Source organism: Esox lucius, chromosome 17 (genome assembly GCF_011004845.1).
Source record: "Esox lucius isolate fEsoLuc1 chromosome 17, fEsoLuc1.pri, whole genome shotgun sequence".
Taxonomy (NCBI): Eukaryota; Metazoa; Chordata; class Actinopteri; order Esociformes; family Esocidae; genus Esox; species Esox lucius.
This window is the reverse complement of record NC_047585.1, coordinates 45713346-45737094: the sequence shown is the minus strand read 5'-3', so window position 1 is coordinate 45737094 and position 23749 is coordinate 45713346. Positions and strand designations below refer to the sequence as shown.

Below are 23749 nucleotides of genomic sequence, written 5' to 3'. Positions count from 1 at the left end.
TGAAGACGGAGCTTCAGGACAACAGAGAGCACGCCCCGGGAAGCAACGGCCAAGAGAAGGCTGAAGACGGAGCTTCAGGACAACAGAGAGCACGCCCCGGGAAGCAACGGCCAAGAGAAGGCTGAAGACGGAGCTTCAGGACAACAGAGAGCACGCCCGGGGAAGCAACGGCCAAGAGAAGGCTGAAGACGGAGCTTCAGGACAACAGAGAGCACGCCCCGGGAAGCAACGGCCGAGAGAAGGCTGTTGCCGAACGCTGTGCGGCTTGTCAGCTCCGATGAGACAAAGCTGCGAGCGATTAAACCTTGTCGGGGATAAAAGAGCACCAGGAGAGGTTAGGCAAAAAAGCCACTAACCCTGATCTTACTTGTCGCTCGCCCTCAGATAACCCTGCCTGAGGACCCAGCCACCGGGTCACCCACCTGGGACAAGGATACTGCTGAAGAATGACAGTCATAACAGCCACCTTGATCCAGTTTCCCTTTCTTTTATCTCCTTCTACACAATAAAGCCCTCTTAGCACCCCTGTGTCCTGTGTCCTCCCTTGCTACTACAACAGCCATGAAATAAAGTAAAGATTAAAAAAAAAAGCACATTAATAACTGCCAAAGGAAACAAATAACAATAGAAATTGGTAAGGGTGAACCACAAGGCGCCATGACAACCAAGGAGCCTGTACATTTGTGTTTTTTGCGGGAGGCTAAAGATGTGTGTCGCACTGTTAAACGTGTAATGTCCTTGACAGTGTATTGGACAAATTTCCTTGGTTTGGAATAATGCAAGTTATCCAACTGCCTCCCACACACACACACACACACACACACACAAACACAGATACACACACACACATCCCAGCAGTCTCGCTGGTGTAACGAGCTCATTATAGCTAACAGAAATGTCATCCCCATTTTGAGTGTGTGTGTGTCTCGTACTGTGTCGTTGTGTTTCTATTGGAGCTGTGTGTTTATTTGCTCAGCAGTCTCACCAGTACGAGGAGTTTCAAATGATGAACCCCGAACATACAGCATGTCTGAATGTATGTGCGTCCACGTGTGTGTGTGTTTCCATGTTTTTATTCCTGTGAAAGCAAGTACTTAGATGTATTGCTGAAACACAAGACGCTTTTGCTTAAGTCTCTCAAACCAGAACATTGTACGAATAGGAAATATGTACAACATAATTATGCATAAGAAATGCTATCTGACAGCACTCATCTTGTTAGTTCCAGTTGAGCTGAGCTGTTCTGTGTGTTGAAAAGAGGCTTATAATAAGATAAATTATAAATATATAATAATAAAATAATCCCAAAGAAAACCAGAAAGAAGGGGATATTATCCCATTATGGATATATAAACCAACGGAATGTCCTCATGGGTTACGTCGCAGAACGTTCCGGAAGTTCACTCCGTGTCCAGTCCATTAGCTTGTCTGTGTGCCTGCTGCCTGTATGCCTGTCTGCTTCATATAGCGTGCCACTGCCATTATTCACAGGGCAGTGGGAGCATTTTAGCGACCTTGCTTGTGCACCTTATAAACAGGCCACTGAGTGCGCATTCAGTTCTTCAATGGTATGAAGAAGCAAAAGCAAGACGTCATTGTGATGACATAGTTTTCCCATCTATTCAGCGTATTACAATAATTTCTCAAGAGATACAAACGGGCTAAACTAATCAAACCGATTTCCATCAAATTCAGATGACAAAAACGTTTTGTCTCCAGAGGATGGATTTCTGTTTGTGAACATTTCCTGATCTGGTATTTTGCTGACAGGGAAGCGACGCCATTACGAGGATAACGGCAAAAAAATAAGCTATAACATTTCCTTTTTTTAAACTAAATCTCATCAAACTTAAAAATGTATATAGAATGGATTCCAGTAAAGAGGTTGTTAAAATACCAACTGCCACGCTTGGTAAGGGACAGTGCACTCTGCTCAATTTCCAGGCAACACAATGTTGTGTCACAGAACATAAAACTGCACATAAAGTCTGCATGCATCTAAAGTAGGTTAGTTATCCTTCTGTACCTAAATGGGGTCTTTCATTCTTGTCTCCTAGACTGTTGTGACTAGCAGATTCCCTAAATAACATGTCAGACCCCCCAACCTCTTCTGTCTTTCCTGAACTGAAGAATCACAATTAGCCATAGATGAGGTGAGGTATAGCAGAACCAGCCTGGGGCCGTCCATTAACATCAGATCTCCAGACATGACACAGATGCTGGGAGTCAGAGAGGAGGTGCAGCAGTCCAATTAGCAGTCAGCGAGAACAAACATGTCTAAGAGAATCCCCGGTGGGACAAACAGGCTGCTGGACACACAAACACACACAACAACAAAGCTGTGTGTCTGTCTATCCTTGTGGGGACCTGAAAGCTAACACTGACCCTCACCCTAATCATTCCCTATGACCTAAGTTGTATGCATAAACTTAACCTCAGCTGAATGCTTGACCAAACCGCTGTCTAAATGTAAAAGTAAATCAAATTCTAACACTATGCTCAAGCTGCAAAGTGCATTTCCCTAGACATGCCAAAAATATTGCTGGGTTTTTGGAACGGATTTTTCAGACTAGGTTGTTTCTGGGTTGTTGGGAAGCTTTCTCTCTCTCATACACACACTGAATAACTCATTCACACACCCACACAATGTTTCATGACTTGAACCCTTATTCGAATCATAACCTTAACCTAACATTTACCCCAATAACATAACACTTATGCCTAACCTTAAACCTAACCTTATGCCATAACCTCAAACCCCAAACCTAACCCATCAACTGAAAAAAGACCTTTGAATTCAAGAATTCCTGTGTTAACGTGTTCATGCTTTCTGATTTAATGGTGTTTGGGTCCTCATGCACAGAGGAAGCCTTAACTAAAACTGAAAAAAGAAATGAAATATATGAATGGGTGTATGTATATACATATATTTATACAAACATTTATGTAATGCACCCATTACTTTTTGGAATTTACAATCCTGTCAAAATCTGGTCTAACGAGTACCAAGCCTGAGTCTAACAACTGTAAACAATAGCTTGAAGCCCCAAAGTTTTGGCAGTTGATTTCCACATCTTGATGTCATTATGCATTATATATTCAGGGCTGTGGAATGTGGTTTAAATGGAAGCTTGTGTTGCACATCAGGTCCTTGCCAAATCTTAGTGCCACCCAGAAGTCTTGGCTGACGTTTAATTATCTATTAGGATCCCTTCATTTAGCAAATACAGTCCCAGACGTTTAGGGTAGTTGGCATTTAATGAATGTCAAGCAAGTTGTTAGTGTGGTTGACATCCTGTGATCCAGAAAACACCACCTCCATTTGAATGCGTCATCTGCGTTTACACAACAAGTCTATTTCAGATCTTTTGCCGCTAATTCACCATTAACTGGGTATAAGATCACAATCGGGACGTGCAAACACAGCCATCTTGACATAAGGCTGATCCGCGTATAATAACCCCAGTGGAAACAGTCCATGGCAGAATGAAGCAACTGCAAAATAAATTAAACAGCAAACAAATCACAATGATGTCTTTGAGCATCAGTTTGTTAGGCTGAAACTGCCAAGGGGGTTCTTAATCTGGCTGGAACCAAGGCGAGTTTGGGTTTACATTGAAACCTTGGAGACTTTTTATTAGCATGTTTATTGTGTAATTACTTCATTATACATCAGTGTCTAGATAGCTTTATTTATTTTCTATATTTGCAGTGGGCAGAGCTGGAGAGCATTAGCAGAACTCTACTGTCTCTCCCATTAGTGACCTGTAGTAGGTAAAATGATAAGTACACACACACACACACACACACACACACACACACACACACACACACACACACACACACACAACAATACAACAGTGCACATGATTCAATAGTGTTAAAGTCTAAATATAACATCCTTGCTACTGTAACAGACGTCAGGGTGTTGTTACTAACAGTTTAGCTTCGTCCAGGGTCAATTCGCCTGACCCCACACTGGGCTGGAACTCATGGTCATCTCCTTGCCAACACACGTGACTGCCCTCCTTGACAATGTTCCAATCGTTTTAGCTATAAAAAAACCTACCAAATGGATAGCCCCCATTGGTGACATTTCAAGCTAGTTGTGGAGTGAGCTTACGGCATGTTCTTAACTCTGCTACATTCACCCCTTCAAAACTCACTACACAAAGAGCAACCCAGGGCAAACCAGGGTGTCAATATATGATCTGGATCACGGCACCACTGTAACAAATGTCAGTGTTGTTTCTGTGTAGCTTTCTCTGCTGACAGTTCACTGGTGCCAAAGTGGGCACATACTTGCGATCCTCTGCTACTCAATGCAGAGGAACACCTTGACAAGGTTCCAACTGTTTCAGCTAAACAAAAGGTGTCAATTTGATAGCCTCATTGGTGACATTTCAAGCTAGCTGCGGAGTGAGCTTATTGTACTTTCCTTTTCTCTGGTAGCTGGCAGACCATGTCACTCTACTTCAGCATTATGCAGTAGTGTAGAAGTCGTCACACTGAAGGCCACAAAAATGTGTGGTCATTATCTGGGGACTACTAATGTCCAGGGATATCCCATTACAAGGACTAGATTTAACTGACATATAAGATTGAGACCCTTTAAAATAATTTAGACATTTGTACACACCATTTAGAACTCAATCAAACAGCCTCCCTTTATTTTTCAAACAGAACGAGAATTCTGTTCTGCTTCAATGACAATGACCTACTTTTATATGCAAAACATAATAGGCTGTAACATGAAATCATTGAGCCGGGACACCAACCATACCAACCACTTATCGCAGGCATTCTGTTAATATAATTCATTACACTAACTAGCATATATTGGACAAATGTGAAGTCTCCGATGAAGTAAATAAGCTAATATGGATGATTGTTAACGAGACAATTGATGGCTACATACTGTACATAAAAAAAGAAAAACATGCTGTAATTGACACAGTATATTACTATTGTATCATCTAAAGACTACATGGCTGAATGAGGTAAAGCAGGAACATGGGAACGATTATGAGGGTGTTATACAGACCTGACACAAACATATATTCACAAACACACACACATAGAAGTGTCCTGAAAGACAGAAGGATGGAGGCAAGATTAGTCACTAGTCTTCCTTAGTGGAAAAGGTCAGGGGTCAGGGTGAGTGGGTCAGTGTTACTATTCTGAATGCATAACTCCTTAATGTGTTTCTATTCTGAATGCATAACTCCTTAATGTGTTTCTATTCTGAATGCATAACTCCTTAATGTGTTTCTATTCTGAATGCATAACTCCTTAATGTGTTTCTATTCTGAATGCATAACTCCTTAATGTGTTTCTATTCTGAATGCATAACTCCTTAATGTGTTTCTATTCTGAATGCATAACTCATTAATGTGTTTCTATTCTGAATCCATAACTCCTCAATGTGTTTCTATTCTGAATGCATAACTCCTTAATGTGTTTCTATTCTGAATGCATAACTCATTAATGTGTTTCTATTCTGAATCCATAACTCATTAATGTGTTTCTATTCTGAATCCATAACTCCTCAATGTGTTTCTATTCTGAATGCATAACTCCTTAATGTGTTTCTATTCTGAATCCATAACTCCTTAATGTGTTTCTATTCTGAATCCATAACTCCTTAATGTCTTTCTATTCTGAATGCATAACTCCTTAATGTCTTTCTATTCTGAATGCATAACTCCTTAATGTGTTTCTATTCTGAATCCATAACTCCTTAATGTGTTTCTATTCTGAATGCATAACTACTTAATGTGTTTCTATTCTGAATGCATAACTCCTTAATGTGTTTCTATTCTGAATCCATAACTCCTCAATGTGTTTCTATTCTGAATGCATAACTCCTTAATGTGTTTCTATTCTGAATCCATAACTCCTTAATGTGTTTCTATTCTGAATGCATAACTACTTAATGTGTTTCTATTCTGACTCCTGGACACATTGGCCCTTGCCATCATAGGATGTCTATATTTAAAATGTGGTGGTCAATTAGGTTTTTGGAGGGAGGGGGTGAATCACATTGTTTTATTTCTTCTACCTTACTCCTTCAATCTGCCTTGATTGCATATCTAGAATGTAATTTTGAATTGCCATTTGTATCAACACAACTACTTGTTCCACTTGTAACATACACAATACTTAATACTTGTACATTTCCTGTCCTCCTATTTACTTCCACTGCATATTAAGAACTGCCATACAGTGAAGGAAAAAGTATTTGATTCCCTGCTGATTTTGTACGTTTGCCCACTGACAAAGAAATGATCAATGTATAATTTTAATGGTAGGTTTATTTGAACAGTGAGAGACAGAATAACACAAAATACCAGAAAAACGCATGTCAAAAATGTTATAAATTGAAATAAGTATTCGACCCCTCTGCAAAACATGACTTGGTACTTGGTGGCAAAACCCTTGTTGGCAATCACAGAGGTCAGACGTTTCTTGTAGTTGGCCACCAGGTTTGCACAGATCTTAGGAGATGTTCCACTTCTCTTTGCAGGTCTTCTCCAAGTCATTAAGGTTTCGAAGCAGACGTTTAACTACAACCTTCAGCTCCCTCCACAGATTTTCTATGGGATTAACGTCTGGAGACTGGTTGGGCCACTCCAGGACCTTAACGTGCTTCTTCTTGAGCCACTCCTTTGTTGCCTTGGCCATGTGTTTTGGGTCATTGTCATGCTGGAATACCCATTCAAGACCCATTTTCAATGCCCTGGCTGAGGGAAGGAGGTTCTCACCCAAGATTCGACGGTACATGGCCCCGTCCATCGTCTCTTTGATGCAGTGAAGTTGTCCTGTCCCCGTAGCAGAAAAACACTCCCAAAGCATAATGTTTCCACCTCCATGTTTGATGATGGGGATGGTGTTCTTGGGGTCATAGGCAACATTCCTCCTCCTCCAAACACGGCGAGTTGAGTTGATACCAAAGATCTTGATTTTGGTCTCATCTGACCACAACACTTTCACCCAGTTCTCCTCTGAATCATTCAGATGTTCATTGGCAAACTTCAGACAGGCCTGTACATGTGCTTTCTTGAGCAGGGGGACCTTGCAGGCACTGCAGGATTTCAGTCCTTCACGGCGTAGTGTGTTACCAATTGTTTTCTTGGTGACTATGGTCCCAGCTGCCTTGAGATCATTGACAAGATCCTCTTGTGTAGTTCTGGGCTTATTCCTCACCATTCTCATGATCATTGAAACTCCACGAGGTGAGATCTTGCATGGAGCCCCAGACAGTGGGAGATTGACAGTTCTTTTTTGTTTCTTCCATTTGCGAATAATTGCACCAATTGTTGTAACCTTCTCAACAAGCTGCTTGGCGATGGTCTTGTAACCCATTCCAGCCTTGTCCCTGACATCATTGGACAGCTCTTCGGAATCTGATTGATTGATTGCTTCTGTGGACAGGTGTCTTTTATACACGTAACAAGCAGGGATTAGGATCACTCCCTTTAAAAGTGTCCTAAACTCAGCCCGTTATCTGTATAAAAGACACCTGGGAGCCAGAAATCTTTCTGATTGAGCGAATACATATTTCACTAATTAAAATGCAAATCAATTTATAAAAAATAAAATGTCTGGATTATTTTGTTATTCTGTCTCTCACTGTTCAAATAAACCTACCATTAAAATAATAGACTGATCATTTCTTTGTCAGTGGGCAAACGTACAAAATCAGCAGGGGATCAAATAATTTTTCCCTCACTGCTTGTAATGCATTTGCATTAACTGTACATCTATACATTCCATTTGTAATACACATATACTTAATACTTGTAAATACTTGTAAATTCTCTGCCCTCTTCTATTTGCATTTCTGGTTAGATGCTAACTGCTTTTCATTGTACTGTACTTGTACTTGTTTAATGACAATAAAGTTGAATCTAATCTAATCAAATTTCAGCATGTGACTAATAGGCTCCTTCTGGACAATCCAGGCAGCTGTTAAGCAAAATGTTGTGTATTATACAAATTAATGAATAGACAACAGATGCTATTAAATAGATGATATTTTGGGGTTTCTGTAACATTATGTAGGTTTCAACAGCAACCTACATCTAAAATTAAAAATGTTTCCTAACAGTGTACAAAACTTGGTCATGCAAAGGAAGAATGCCGACCAGTGATTCTGAGGTTGAACTATAAAGGGTTTTAGCACATTCTCACATATGAATTGATATAAGACTGACACGGTCAGGCCTATAAATGTCAACTTTAGAATTTGACACAGATCACTAAATAATAAAACGGTGAGAACCATAATAGACCTCCTGAAATATTTCAATGGTGAATAAGTGTTGCTCTGTAAATTGCTAATAAAACCAATGTGAAAGACCATGCATATATCTGTGGGCGTCTTATAAACTGTCACCATGGTAACATCCACCACACGTCACACAAACAGAGCCCACCACACACACAAACACACACACACACACACACACACACATGCGCGCACAGCGTAATCAGAGCTTACTGCAGAAGAGTAACTGGTGAGATATTTAGCAGAGAAGGAGAGAACATGGGAGCGAGATAGAGAGGGAGAGAGATAGAGAGGGAGATTAGGAGAAAGACAGAAACTAAGGGAAAGAGCAAGTAAATGGAAGAAAAAGATTACAGTATTATTCATCGTAAGTGGTTTCACAGTGACCTATTATCTAAATAATTAACCAGAGGGGAAGACTGGCAACTTCCACGCCTTCATACATCCCTCATGCCTTGTGTTCTAAATGTCACCCTTTAACTGATATATCTTTTTTACTACTTTGGACTGGTCAAAAGTAGTGTTCTGTTAAGAAACTAGGGTATAATTAGGGAAGGAGACACAGTCTCATAAAATATGCACTGCTTCATAAAATATTGCATTTAACAAAAAAGTGCACAGCCTTTTTTCTGTATATAATGTAATTCAATGTTTGTGAAATTGGCGTTGCTATAGAGTAGAGTATTTTTTTTGGCTAATTCAAAAGACAGGCCATTATTGGCTAGGAAAGCTAAATAATGATCTGTTCTGAAAAACAAACACTCAGATACACACCACACACACACACACGTTTAACCACTATCGGATCAAGAGGTATAACAATGACCATTTACAAAAACAAACATCAAAAAGAGAGAGAGAGAGAGAGAGAGAGAGAGAGAGAGAAAGAGAGAGAGAGAGAGAGAGGGACAGAGAGAAGATGGAGAGGAAAGCAAGACAAAGAGAGAGAAAGCAGAGGGAGAGGAGCGAGCAGGATGAAGGGAAACAATGGGACAGGTAGAGGAGAGGGAGAGGAAAAGGGAGTTGGAAAGCAGTGAGAGAAGGCAAGAGAGATGGAGAGATGGAGAAGGATGTTGAGAAGGATGCCTTTTCACCCAGGCATTCCCTCCTCCAACACAGCAGGTCGAAGAGAGGCTAATGCTGGGTGACAGCTCTGTCAACCGTTGAATTCATAAAGGCAAACAGCACAGCGGCACTCTGGGAAATCTCCCCTGCTGAGGATGGACTCACTGTGATCTGTAGATGCAATGCCCCATGCAGTACGTAGTTCTGAAGAGAAGGGAGGTCAACCAGCGAGTGCATTTAGGCAAACAGCACAGCAGCACTTTGGAAAAAAATCCCAGCTAGTGCAGTAAACTACTGGTAAAACCAACCTGCTGCTACCAGCTAATCTATGGTGCTGTGGGTTTAATCAACGGTGCTGTGGGTCTAATCTACGGTGCTGTGGGTCTAATCTACGGTGCTGTGGGTCTAATCTACGGTGCCGTGGGTCTAAACTACGGTGCCATGGGTCTAATCTACAGTGCCGTGGGTCTAATCTACAGTGCCATGGGTCTAATCTACAGTGCTGTGGGTCTAATCTACGATGCTGTGGGTCTAATCTACGATGCTGTGGGTCTAATCTACGATGCTGTGGGTCTAATCTACAGTGCTGTGGGTCTAATCTACGATGCTGTGGGTCTAATCTACAGTGCTGTGGGTCTAATCTACGATGCTGTGGGTCTAATCTACGATGCTGTGGGTCTAATCTACGATGATGTGGGTCTAATCTACGATGCTGTGGGTCTAATCTACGATGATGTGGGTCTAATCTACGGTGCTGTGGGTCTAATCTACGGTGCTGTGGGTCTAATCTACGGTGCTGTGGGTCTTATCTACGGTGCTGTGGGTCTAATCTACGGTGCTGTGGGTCTAATCTACGGTGCTGTGGGTCTAATCTACGGTGCTGTGGGTCTAATCTACGGTGCTGTGGGTCTAATCTACGGTGCTGTGGGTCTTATCTACGGTGCTGTGGGTCTTATCTACGGTGCTGTGGGTCTAATCTACGATGCTGTGGGTCTAATCTACGATGCTGTGGGTCTAATCTACGATGCTGTGGGTCTAATCTACGATGCTGTGGGTCTTATCTACGGTGCTGTGGGTCTGATCTACGGTGCTGTGGGTCTAATCTACGGTGCTGTGGGTCTTATCTACGGTGCTGTGGGTCTAATCTACGGTGCTGTGGGTCTAATCTACGGTGCTGTGGGTCTAATCTACGGTGCTGTGGGTCTAATCTACAGTGCTGTGGGTCTAATCTACGGTGGTGTGGGTCTAATCTACGGTGCTGTGGGTCTAATCTACGGTGCTGTGGGTCTAATCTACAGTGCTGTGGGTCTAATCTATGTTGCTGTGGGTCTAATCTATGGTGCTGTGGGTCAAAACTATGGTGATGTGTGTCTAATCTATGGTGCTCTGTGTTTAATCTATGGTGCCATGGGTGTAATCTGTGGTGCTGTGGGTCTAATATATGGAGTTGTAGGTTTAATCTACGGTGTTGTGGGTCAGAGTTATGGTGCTGAGGTTCAAATCTACGGTGCTACAGGGTTGATCTATGGTGCTATGGTTTTTTTCTCTTTTTTCAGCCTGTTTCACTTGCATTGAGAGCTCCTTTGGCCACATGTTATGGGTTCACAGCAACAACTTCCAAATTCTAATGCCACACTGGAATCACCTGCAGGTCGAACTGGTCTACACTCCGCCCTGACCCACCTGGACAAAACCAACACCTATGTGAGAATGCTGTTCATAGACTTTAGCTCAGTATTCAACACGATCATCCCCTCTAGGTTGGTCAACAAACTCCAAGACCTAGGGATCAGCTCCTCTCTCTGTAACTGGACTCTGGACATCCTAACCAACAGACCCCAGTCTGTCAGGTTAGACAACTTCACCTTCTCCACCCTGATCCTGAACACTGGTGTTCCACAGGGCTGTGTGCTGAGCCTCCTGCTATAATCCCCCCTCTTCCCCCACGACTGCATTCCTGTTCACAGTTCCAACAACATCATCGAGTTTGCAGACGACACCACAATGGTAGGCCTGATCAGTGACAATGACGATTCAGCCTACAGAGAGGAAGTCAAGGGCCTGGCGACATGGTGTGCTGACAACAACCTGGCCCTCAACGCAAAGAAAACCAAGGAGCTCAATGTGGATTACAGGAAATCTAAAGGCTGCAGTCACCCCCCAGTTCTCATCGATGGCACTGAGGTGCTCCATGCTTCAAATTCCTGGGTGTCCTCATCTCAGAGGACCTCTCCTGGTCCCTCAACACCTCAGCCCTGGTCAAATAGGCCGGCAAGGCCTGTACTTTTTGAGGAGGCTGAAGAAGGCCCATCTGTCTTCCAGAATCCTTGTAAGCTTCTACCGCTGCACAACCGAGAGCATTCTGACCAACTGCGCCACAGTGTGGTTTAGCGGTTGCTCCGTAGCAAACCGGAACGCCCTTCAATGGGTGGTGAAAACCGGCCAGCACTTCACGGGTACCCAGCTCCCAGCCATCGTAGACCTCCAGCAGAAGCAGTGTCTGCGCGCGGCATCCTTAGGGACCCTTACATCCATGCCACGAACTGCCCTCCTTCCATCAGGTCTCTTCGTTCCCGCACCAGCAGGCTCAGGAACAGTTTCTTTCCATCTGCTGTTACCCTGCTGAACTCTGTAACCCATCATTAATCATACCCACCCTTTGTACTACTGGACTGTCACTGCCTTACAAAGTCTGATAAGGAAGTTGTCTACAGGTACGTGTCATTTGCTGCTATTTCTGTACTTCATTTGCACATGAAATACAGGACCTTAAAATTGCCTTCATTGCACATTTAGAACTGCCACTGTATTTGCATTTTCAATTGTTACATACACATGTCTACATCGGGAACCTTACTGGTGCTGTCCCTGCATTTCAGTTGCACATGCTGCCCTACTTCTTCAATTTTCCAACATTGCAATTTCAGAATGCCATTGAGAACTGCCACTTGTACCTGCACAACTATTTATCCCACTTTTACATACATTATACTTAATACTTGTACATTTTCTGCCCTCCTATTTTTGCTTCCATTGCACATTTAGAATTGCCGTATGTATTGCAGTTGCATTAATTGCACATCTATACATTACACTTGTAATACACACATACTTAATACTGGTAAATACTTGTACATTTTCTGCCCTCCTCTATTTGCGCTGTACATGGGAAGACATCAGAGCATTTCGAATGTTTGTGTGTGATCAGTATGATCATAGATCAGTGTTGCTGGTTGAGAAGCCTTATGGCCTGAGGGAAAAACTGTTTGTGAGTCTGGAAATGAGTGCTCCGATGCTCCAGTAGCTTCTACCAGACGGCAGCAGTGTGAAAAGAACATAGCCTGGTTGGCTGTAGGCTTTGATGATGCTCTGTGCTTTCCTAAGGGATCATGAGGTAGATGCTGGCATGGAGGGGAGGGCAGCCCATGTAGTTCCCAAATTACTATTTAGATGGTCCTCCTGACAACTCAAGAAATTAGTCGGCTGTTAAATTGTGTCACAAAAGAACTTTCAATGAAACTGCACACAAAACACCTAATCAGCATCTGTGGACTGCGTTAGGTCATGAGCTAGACAATAATTAATCAGAGGGAATTCATATATGCAGGTATATTTCAAATAGGAAAACAAAATCCCAACACCACAAACTTCACACAGGCACTGGTTTGCAGGTCGGCTACACACACACACACACACACACACACACACACACCCTCACATTTATTAGCAAAGCAGCTCGATGGTGACTCTGGTTGCATGAATAATAGTCAAATGACTCATCGTGTGGCAGCTGGCCTTACGGAATTAGTTCACTTGAGATTAAATAGAATTTTAACAAGTACCACAGTTGACTGTGTCCAGCTAAGAGCCATGCTAAGATCCATGTTCTGGATCTGGACTCGGTGGGGACACGCATGCATACTGGCGCATGCACACACACACACACACACACACACAAGGTCATCTCCCCATGGAGCACTTGTACGTTTGCGGGATTAAATTAGGGTCACTGTCTCTGCTGTTTTGTCATGGAAAGATCTTCTCTGTCAGGACGTGTGTAAGTGGGTGTCAGGGGCAGACCTTGGGTTTAATCTTAAAACCAGGCCACCTGGCTGGTAGACGTGCTTCATTACACCGTGGACAGGAAAGCTGATATCTGAGAATGAACAGATGAAAATTCTGTCTGAACAACAGGGCCTGTAACCCTGGGAGGAACAAGGCTGTCAACGGTCAATGTTAGGAGATACTGGGAATTGCAACAAGTCAATCAAAATTTCCCCACAAGATCAGTGTGCATTGTACTTTTTTCCTCAAGATACATAATGACATAACATCAACAAGAATGTTCTGTATAAATATAACTACATAAATACATGGTAATTCTAAACACAATCTGAAGAGTGACCAGTATCTGTTTGTAGCCAAGGTCAGGTTGAAGTTGAAAAGACACACAGAAGGGCTGAAAGTATTCCAGAATAAACCGGCTCAGCCTCCCGGAGATGAAGAAAGCTTTTACCACTGGGCGCAGAAATTGCTTCAATCATCAGCCAGTGCTTTGGAAGAACACCTTAACACAGTGGAAATTATCTGGAGAAACACCAACAATGTGTATACTTAAATGGCAAAGACAGTTATTGGCGTTAGAATGAGGGCCACAAGGTGGTTGACACCCGATGCTTGGAATGAAACCCACAAGAGAAGTCCGGCCTTCTGCCAAACTGTCACCTAAACTGATTAAACGGGCACAGCCAGAATAGCAGGCCAAAGACAAAGAGAATGGAGTTTAAAAAAGTTAAAGGAGATACTCTGAGGCATGAAAGAGCCTTTCTGCAGGAAATGGTCAGGCCAAGCAGAACAAGCTGCAGCAAAACCTCTGACAAAAACAGCCAGCAGTCTGGAAACCATGATTCAGCCAGATCAACAACTGGCAGCGGTCTGCAAAAACAATATTATGATTCAACCAGATCAACCACAGGCAGCAGTCTGCAAACAAAGAAAATGATTCAACCAGAACAACCACAGACAGCGGTCTGCAAACAAAGACGATGATTCAACCAGAACAATCACAGACAGCGGTCTGTAAACAAATATGATGATTCAACCAGATTTTGGACCTGTGCAACATCCACATTGTGCACTAGGTTGAAAGCATCACTCTGCGTTGACTTCATGGATTTTACCTTGGTATTCCATAGTGTTTTAATACCGGAATGGCACATAATATCATTTTGCTGCAGCTTATTAGGAAACTACAAAAACATTCTTAATTCAATAATATTCCATACTGAATAAGTCTGTTTTAATTAAAGCCTGGTGAAATAGGACTTCCTTTTCCTTGACATCAATGACTAGGTGATACATCAAACACCATTTAACCCACAGAAACCAGTGTGTCCTCATCTTCCATCAAGAGCTAATTGAGACGTAGCTTGTGAACTGGTAAAGCAGGCAATTGCTTGGGGCCCTAGGCCGTTATCGGAGTCCTGTGGGCTGACAAACTTTACTTCACAGCAATGTCTCAAAAAGTGCCAATCTCAGTGACCGCTACCCCCTCCCTCTTAAATAATCAGTGGATAATTCACAATGACATCTTAGAAGGAAACCTCCCTAAAGGCACCCCATGAAGAGAGTGGAAACTTTAAACAAATATTTTCACAGCTCAAATATGCCAATGGCGAGTGCTAGCGAGACAGAGAAAATCAAATTTCAAGAGGCACTGTCATCTTTTAAATCTGCAGAGTGGGAACATTTTGCCCATATGGAAAATACATTTATTTTAAATATATTTTTGAATACATTTGAATTAAAGGTGAAGTACATTTTGATACCTGAAATGTATTTTTAAATAAGTTAAATGTATTCGACATATATTCAGAATACATTCTACATACATTTTGCATTGCAAAAATATATTTATTTTCCATATGGGTGGATTCAGTTTTCAATACAGTGTTAATTTCATCAACGAAAATAGTTGGCGAGACGATATCTGACTAAATAGAAACTGAAAAAACAAAAACGAAATGAAAAATACTTTTCATTTTGGTTTACAAAAACGACACTAGACGAAATGATCTTCGTGACAATAATCAAATATAACTACCTTAGTCGGATAGAAGGATTTTAGAAAGAAACGTACTCAATGTATTTTTTTTCTTCTTTTTTTTTTTACTATGCGCTTTCAAATTAGACGTCTCCGTTTTCCGGGGACAATCCCCGTTTTTGATGGCATGTCACCGGCTGGAGTTGTCCCCAAAATGTGCGTTAAAAAGAGACCGCAAAGTGAAATAATATTTTACCTGGCAAAAAGGACCAGGCAGCAGAGCCTACTGGTTGACGTCTCAATCGCGCTGTGCTTGTTTTTGGTCAACAGAGGAGGCTGCTCGTTATAGTAGCTTCTTTCACTCCTCTGCTAATTACTTGCTCACGCTAGTTTTAGAGAAAACAGCTGTGGGAACTCGGCCAGAAGCTAGCAACTGACAAGTGAATCCACAACATCACCACAAACGTCTTTACGAGACAGGTTTCAATCGTTTTAAATACTAGGATTTGATGTTATAATGTCACAATTTATTATTATTAAATAATTGTAATAATAAAAACTTTTAAAATAGGTTATTCTAGCTAATGTTTGCTATGTAGAGGTTAGCTAGCTACTGTCTATGTTAAAATAATACAAAACGTCACATATAACACTGGCTATTTTGAAAATATTATCATATTAAATGAATGCACAATTAATTATGAGAATATTTATTTGTAGATTACAATGTTAATGATTTGACATAATAGGTATTGTGAAAATATATTTAGAAATCTTCATGGATAACATTAGCATAATATTTTCTGTTTGAGTGGAAAGGGAGGAGAGGAGGAAGACTAGGTAGGAAGAAGATTGAAGGAGATTGAGGAGGAAAGGTAAAGATATGATTACGGAGCCTGCCAATTTATTATTACAAACAATGTTTTTGAGACCAAATACAAAAATGAGGCTAAAACTGAAAGATATTTTTGTCAAAATGACTAAAACTAGACCAGAAAAAAAAAATATTGCCAAAATTAGCACTAGTTCAATACGACGACGAGGGTAAGAAGACCGTAAACAAAGTACCATCTGCAAACAATGCCACTGTCAGCTACTCGAGTGGAAACACTTCGAATATGATGTGTCATTCATACCGAAACCGTATTGTTACCATGACCCACAAACCGCGATACATACCGAAACGTGGACCCACTGTACCGTACAAAACACTTTCACTGTCAGTAAGTGTCTGACCGATTCTGTCCTTCATATCAACATCCAGAAGACCCTGAGTAAATCAAATCAAAATAAAATATTTGTTGTGTGTAACAGATAGAACAACACAAGAGCCCTTAACAGTAAGTTGCTTACTTCCTTTACAAGGCCTTTCACAGGATATCATATCTTTTAATACACCTCTACTTACCATGGTTGGAGAACCGCTGAAGCATGCTGACAACTTTACCCACCTTGGAATTATTTTCAGCAGTGACAAAGTAGCCAAAGATGCCATCACGGCCAAACTGAACAATACCAGCAATGCTTTCAGTGGACTTTGCCTTCTGGAGCTCAGTTGTATACACACTTTAAAACTAAGGTCAGACTATACCAGAAAAATGAGATCAATGAGAGCCTGGATAGGAGAATCATCTTTAAAAACACTGCCCTGGAAATGAAATAAAAAGGCATTCAGTATTTAATAATAAATACAAAACAAGAATATGGATTACATTTATTTAGATTTAATGTTGGAACGCGACGCAAGGGGGCTGAATACTTTTGACAAAGTCAACATAAAAAATATTGCATATATACAACGAACGTTTGGGGTCACTTAGAAATGACCTTGTTTTTGAAAGAAAACCAAATTCTTTGTCCATTAAAATATCATCCAATTGAGCGAAAATACACTAGTATTTTCTACTTAGGCGTACAGCAGCCCATAATCAGCAACCATCACTCTATTGTTCCAATAGCACGTTGTGTTTACTAATCCAAGTTAATAATTTTTAAAGGCTAATTGACCATTAGAAACCGGTCTCTCACAACATGCACACTTTGTCATTTATAATATCGTAATCTACAAAACTCTAAAAACAGTTACCATTTGAAAATGTGTCAATTGGTCTTTAATATAATTTTTAGATTAACCAACTGTAATTTTACTGTATAGAATGGTCTGCAATATATGTAGAAAAAAGAAGAAAGGCTGCAATATGCTTCAATACGTTTTACCATAGTTTTATGCAAATTACAGGAAATCAATGTGGGTGGAATGATTTCCTGCCTGTTGGGCCCTGTCCAGGGCCTCCCAGAGACAGGGCTTTTTGCACTCTTAATATGTTCACCCGGCACAGCTAGAAGAGGACTCGTCACCCTTCTGAGCCTGGGTCCTCTCAAGGTTTCTTCCTAAATTTCAGCCTTCTTCGGGAGTTTTTCCAAGCCACTGAATTTCAACACTACTGTTGTTTACTCCTTGGGGTTTAAGGCCGCATGTTTTGTAAAAGCACTTTGTGACAACTGCTGATGTAAAAAGGGCTTTGATTGATACTGTATTTTGCTTTTTGCAGATACATTCCAAAATACACAAAACATTTACTGTTAAACAAAAAGAAACAGTACTGTTAAATAAACAAAAAGTATATACACACTATGAATATGCATAGCATACTGTCCAAATGAAACAGATATATAACAATGCTAGTCAACCATGTCTGCTGGATTGGGCCCACAAGTTCTGGTCCACATCACACCGAATGGCCTCTCGCGCTAAACACCTGGGAAAGAATCTCTTCACAAGCCTTATCCATCCAGGAAATAGTCTGTTCATCCATCCCTGGCAATTGTCTGCAGAGATGTCCAGGCATCCTGCATTCATTGCATCTAAGACTGACATTTGATCATGTGGATGGTGGTCATAAACCTACCTCCATGAGGAAAAGAATTCTTCCATGGGGTTGAGGAAGAGAGAGGCAGGGGGGGAGGAAAAGTGACACTATCCTGGGATGGGCTGCGAACCACTCTGTGACTGCATGGAAGTGGTGAAATACCACACTGTCCCATACAATCACCCAGGTTTCCATATTCCACACCACTCTGTGACTGCATGGAAGTGGTGAAATACCACACTGTCCCATACAATCACCCAGGTTTACATATTCCACACCACTCTGTGACTGCATGGACTGGTGAAATATCACACTGTCCCATACAATCACCCAGGTTTCCATATTCCACACCACTCTGTGACTGTATGGACTGGTGAAATACCACACTGTCCCATACAATCACCCAGGTTTCCATATTCCACACCACTCTGTGACTGCATGGAAGTGGTGAAATACCACACTGTCCCATACAATCACCCAGGTTTACATATTCCACACCACTCTGGTGACTGTATGGACTGGTGGAATACCACACTGACCCATACAATCACCCAGGTTTCCATATTCCACACCACTCTGTGACTGCATGGACTGGTGAAATATCACACTGTCCCATACAATCACCCAGGTTTCCATATTCCACACCACTCTGTGACTGCATGGACTGGTGAAATACCACACTGTCCCATACAATCACCCAGGTTTCCATATTCCACACCACTCTGTGACTGCATGGACTGGTGAAATACCACACTGTCCCATACAATCACCCAGGTTTCCATATTCCAAACACCTCTGTGACTGTATGGACTGGTGAAATATCACACTGTCCCATACAATCACCCAGGTTTCCATATTTCTTCTGATTTGCTGTTTTTATTCACCTGGCAAAAGCATTCCAAGGTCATCCATGAATGAAATAATTAAGAGTTATTATTATGTTATTTTTACTTTAGAATTCCTATTATGCTTTTACTGTAGAAATGTAAAAAATTGCAGTCTAATTAAATTTTTAGTTGCTTTTGAACTTAAGTTTAACAGTTTTGATAACGGTATCTTAACATTTGCAAAATGGTTTTGTTGGTAAATGTGTTTTTGTGAGACAAGTATTTAAGAAATTTGAAAGATGTTGTCATTGAATGCATTTTGTGTCAAAGCAATAAACAATTCTCCACAGGAGTGTTGTCGTGGTGACTATTAAGAGTGTTGTCATGGTGACTATTAAGAGTGTTGCACATTCTGGCACTGTATTGAAAAATTATTGTCGGCAAAAAAGATGGGGAACCCAACAAGTGGAATTGTTAGTTATCCAAAACCGACATTAAGAACGATGGCCAGAATAATGAAGACTGTGTTGAAGATTGTGCATGTCTACACTAATCCTGTATACATGCACAATCCCCACTGTAACTGGTGCAAAATATACAACAACTAAGAGATTGTTTAGAAACATCTGATTAGAACCCCATTATCATCTATCAACCACTCAATGGACAAATATTACATATTCTACAAAGTAACCAGTAAAAATGACCTGTAGAACAAAAAAAAACACCCAGTACGTAGTACTTGTAAAACAAAGTACCCAGTAAATATTGCCTCTAAAACATAAAATATCCAGAAATTATTACATCAAATACAGGTAAAACATGAAGTACCCAGTAAATAGTACCTGCAAACCATAATGTACATAGTAAATACTACCTCTAAAACATGAAGTACCCAGAAATTATTACCTAAAAAATATGAAGTTCCCAGGAAATATTACATGTAAAACATACAGTACCTAGACTTTATTACCTCTAAAATATAAATCACTGAAAAAAGGAGAGGTTGACCTGTACAGTATGCAAGGATCTTGGATGACGTGTGTCAAATCTATCACGTCCATTATATAGGGAATGCCAGCTCAGATTGTCCAACCTAATCAAGAGAAATCATGTATGGTAGTTGAAGAGCCCAGAGAATAAAGGTAGTTGAATATTCCTGTGACATTCCTGTCGATATATACCTCCAAACATGAATAAGAACAACATATTGCCATAGAAATGAAGCATTTCTTTTTTGCTGTGACATGGAGGATAATATCTTTCTTAATGGTGAAATTGTAATACGTCTCTACATATTTGAATTGTGCTGTCTGTGGCTGACAGGAGGTTTTGAATGTCTCGTCTGTCATATGAAATGGCTCTGAGTTTATACATTCATATACATTTCATAGTTATAAGACAAGTGAAATCTTATGGTAAGTCTGTTTGCTACTATGAAAAATAAAAAGCAGTGCAACATTTGTAAGCACTTTTCCCCACCGTTTTTGAATATGGACATTTGCACAGTTCACATGAGCCCCTGTCTTTTAGAGTATCCAAAGAATTGTATAACTATTATTTCTACCAGAACGGAAGAACAGTAACAGACCTTTCTATGCTGCGTTACTAGTTATTGTTTATGATGGATCATAACCTTTGGGTTGAAATCTAAAAATGTTGGGTTGAAAAAACCTTTGCCTTAACTACATTCTTCTTGCCTTTCAAAGAATAATGAGAAACCATTTCACCGTGATCCTGCCTGACACCTGACGCTTCAAATCGGAAAAAAACTGCAAGATATCTTCCAGAAATCTACCAAATGGACCCTACATGGTCCACTATCTACCAGAAATCTACCAAATGGACCCTACATGGTCCACTATCTACCAGAAATCTACCAAATGGATCCTGCATGGTCCACTATCTACCAGAAATCTACCAAATGGACCCTACATGGTCCACTATCTACCAGAAATCTACCAAATGGACCCTACATGGTCCACTATCTACCAGAAATCTACCAAATGGACCCTACATGGTCCACTATCTACCAGAAATCTACCAAATGGACCCTACATGGTCCACTATCTACCAGAAATCTACCAAATGGACCCTACATGGTCCACTATCTACCAGAAATCTACCAAATGGACCCTACATGGTCCACTATCTACCAGAAATCTACCAAATGGACCCTACATGGTCCACTATCTACCAGAAATCTACCAAATGGATCCTGCATGGTCCACTATCTACCAGAAATCTACCAAATGGACCCTGCACTGTCCACTACCCTCCAGAAATCTACCAAATGGATCCTGCAAGGTCCACTATCTTCCAGAAATCTACCAAATGGATCCTGCATGGTCCACTATCTACCAGAAATCTACCAAATGGACCCTGCACTGTCCACTACCCTCCAGAAATCTACCAAATGGATCCTGCAAGGTCCACTATCTTCCAGAAATCTACCAAATGGACCCTGCAAGGCACACTATCTTTCAGAAATCGACAAAAGGATCCTGCAAGGTTCACTATCTTCCAGAAATCAACCAAATGGATCCTGCAAGGTCCATTATCTTCCAGAAATCTTCCAAATGGACCCTGCACGATCCACTATCTTCCAGAAATCTACCAAATGGACCCTAGTTAAAAACAACACACCACATGTTTTCTCATCTTCGTTCCAAGAATACAAACAGGTTCATATTGCAGCTTGTGTCCCCTGGTCCTTTTATGTGGAGGCTAGTGCCCCATTTGGGATGCATGCAGCCTAGAATAAAGCATGAGGTTGGTGACTCTCAGGAGGATGTTGTTGAGGTCAAAATGACTGACAGTTGATATTTGTCTTATATATCCCACAAATCTAATGTTTCTGCAAATGTTCCCTTGCATTTTAAAATATAAAGCATTATGTAATAGAATTCCATTGAGGGAGGTTACTTCAGCTCCCCATCTTTTGTAAGCTTGCCCAAGCTAGCAGTAACAAAAGTTGTATCTTTATTCCAAATGGCACATTCTTACCTAAATAGTACATTATAAAAGAAATAGGGACACATTTGTCACTCAGCATATAAAGCCAAATACAATAGCTAGTGTAACACACTTTAAATATAATTTGTGGAGCCAAAAGCAGTCAGGTAGTCTTTTCACTAAATCTGAAAAGGAACAGCTATTCTTTATCGGCCATGCATAAAAGCATAATGGCATAATTATATGAGGGGAAAAAATCCTTTCTCCACCGGGTATAGATAAAAAAACATGGACCTTTGTCTGGACCTTAGTTTTAAAATTGATAATTCATCAGTTCCTACCGTACAGTATTACAATAATTAAATGAATCATAATTTCTGGAATTCTTTGACCTCTGTGTTCTTTTCTGCAGTTCTATCTGTCAGAATTGCGTGGTCGTGTTTTTGCAAGGTAAAATTTTAAATAAATTGTTTTCAATTATTTGACTGTTCATATGAACGCACGCAACCACCAAGCCCAGGATTTTAAATTGCATCTTAATGTTTTATCTCTAGCTTGGTTGCAGATACCATTTCCTTCCAGTCATTGCACTAATACCAGTTACAATCATTTAGTGTTAGTTAGCATCTTACTTCGAGCTGCATGTGGAGATAAGACAATGGTATCCCAAAGTTTATCTGACTAGGGAAGTAGATAAAGGACCTCACTGCCAAAATCGGAAACTATCCCTTTAAAGGGAAGTATAATGACTATCTGTCACGGAAAAGGTGGTTTGATTAACGAGCTTCTAAATTATCCCAACAGGCCTAGTGTTCTTAACAGTTTTTGGAGGGAGGTAAGTGGAGGTAAAAGGAGGTTAAGGAAGGAGGTGAGACAATGTTGAGGAGGGAAATGGGAAGAGGTGAAGAAGGAGCAGGGGAGGAGGTTTATAAGGGAAAGGGGAGGAGGTTGAAAAGCGGAAGGGGAGGTGAAATTAGGGTAGGAAAACAGGGTGTAGAGGGTGAGGACTTGAGGAGGGTGCTAGGTGAGACAGTAATGGAACTCCAGTTATCCAACCCTTTTGAAATCTTCAGAGAGTAATTCATGGATCCAGGCGATGTCCTGGCATAAAACATCCCAATGTCTACATGGATATAATGTCCTGACAGAAACATTAAAACATCCACATGGATATAATGTCCTGACAAAAACATTAAAACATCTACATGGATATAATGTCCTGACAAAAACATTAAAACATCTACATGGATATAATGTCCTGACAAAAACTTTAGAACATCCACATGGATATAATGTCCTGACAAAAACCATCACAACATCCACATTGATATAATGTCCTGACAGAAACCATCACAACATCCACATGGATATAATGTCCTGACAGAAACCATCACAACATCCACATTGATATAATGTCCTGACAGAAACCATCACAGCATCCACATGGATATAATGTCCTGACAGAAACCATCACAACATCCACATGGATATAATGTCCTGACAGAAACCATCACAACATCCACATTGATATAATGTCCTGACAGAATCCATTATGACATTAAAATATAGGTAGCTTATGGACGCACATTAAAACACTGTCAGGCCCATACTGCACCTCTGCATGCCCAAATTAGATCATCCGTATGGACTGAAAGAAAGTAATAAAAAAAACTACGACAGACCTTTGGAAAACTTTGGA

General features: G+C 40.8%; 1 protein-coding gene across 3 annotated transcripts in view; it reads right to left on the bottom strand.

Moving 5' to 3' along the window:
- Positions 1–23749, bottom strand: part of LOC105007334 (metabotropic glutamate receptor 7) — a 246303-nt gene that overhangs the window by 200781 nt on the left and 21773 nt on the right. The gene's annotated exons all lie outside the window — the stretch shown is intronic.